This window comes from Tinamus guttatus, unplaced genomic scaffold, assembly GCF_059628265.1.
Source record: "Tinamus guttatus ecotype Peru unplaced genomic scaffold, ASM5962826v1 Tinamus_guttatus_pri_ptg001002l, whole genome shotgun sequence".
Taxonomy (NCBI): Eukaryota; Metazoa; Chordata; class Aves; order Tinamiformes; family Tinamidae; genus Tinamus; species Tinamus guttatus.
Window position 1 is genome coordinate 76,415 of NW_028289536.1, and position 1,690 is coordinate 78,104.

The window sequence follows — 1,690 nt, forward strand, 5'->3', positions numbered from 1 at the left end:
TGATATAAGAGAAAAATGAATTCCAGCTACTCTGATAGTGTTTTTTTTTTTTTTTAATGCTGATCTTTATTTAGCCTGTGGGCTAGCTAGCTGGTATTGTTTATTTTTAATTCCTTGTTAAAATGAGGCAATAATTTGCAAGATTTTGTAAATATGTAAATTCTTCATATCTTTTTAGATATCTATTTCAATATTTTCTGACTACTTCTGTGTATAGTAACATTTTTGTGCATGCTTGATGTGACATTCATAAATTTGTACCACTATGACTTTATCCATATAAAATAGCTATTTATTGAAATTTTTCTTTTAAAAGCTGGACTGACTTATTTTTCTCTCAGTTTAAACATTTAAATGGAGAACTTGTTACTGTTTATTAAAAGAATTGTGTTTGGGAAGTCAGCATGAAGATAACCGCATGGTGACCGTATGAAGAAGTACTGCCCTGGCTCTTAAGTGGGGAAGCACAATTCTTGTAACAAAATGATGAATTCTTTGTCTTTTGCCACCCTTTTTCTTCATACAAACAAACCACAAATCCATAATGGACAATTGCAGTGTTGGTGAATGTTTCCCTTCTGCGTGCAGGGAGGCTGAGGAGGAGAGCTGATTCATTTAGAAGTGTAACTGGTGCTGTGATTAGAGCAATACTTTTCCTTTTGTTAGTTGCCCATCATCTTCTGCTAGGTTTTTAAATGTTTAGTCATGATGGTCATGATGGCTCTTGTCATGGTCAAACTGCTGAATTTACTTGAAGGATGTACAATACTGTTTGAAGAATACTAAATTGTGTACAATTAGGTCAATGAATTGTGCAATTGTTTCCTGTTTTTAAGTTTTAAAACTGAGAGTTAGAAATGTATGAAAACATCAGCTCCAGTAGAACATAGTGATACTACTTAATTTAACCAAAGTCTCTAGTGAATATTTCAGCATTGAATGTAAACTAATGGATAAACTGACCAACAGGGACACTATTTTGCCCAGCATTACAAGCACGTTGTCTACAGCTGGGGAAACTAAATACAGTAATTTTTAAAATAACAAGGTTACTATTTTTTTTTATTCCTATTTTTCATTGAAAGAAGGAAAATACTATCAGTTGTAAAATACAGTAGGTATGGGTTTAGTCCTTGTAAGAAAGCAGAGATTCCCGTTATTCTCAGTTCCAAGTACCCTGTGCAGAAGAGCAGATTTTAGTGACAATCTGAACAGATTTTAGTATCAGACATTCAAGAGGAAGTCGCTATTGTTGCATTGCTTTTAATATTTGTACATAAACACTGATTTTTTTTTAGCATTATTTTGTATTTGTTGTACTTTAATAGCTGGTGTACAGTTCCAGAAATAAATGTCTGGAAACCTTTCTTCACTTGTGCAGCTTTTCATGCATCTGCACCCCGGTGCACTGTCTGCTTCAGAATTACTTAGCATTAACAGAGCATATTTTGAGATGTTGCAGGGAGCACTGAATGACACCCTGCCCTTCTGTCCAGGGACATCACCAGCCTTGGTGGCTGAGAATCTTTTGGTGGCAGAAGGGATCATGGCCTGAGATGACTGAAACGGAAATAGAGGTGGTTAAATAACGAGCAAGTGGGTGTTTGCTGGGGTCATGACATTTGGAATTACAGATACTAAAACCAGTTCAAGGCTCCAGCATTGCAGGCTCCCAAAGCAAGAGCCTGCC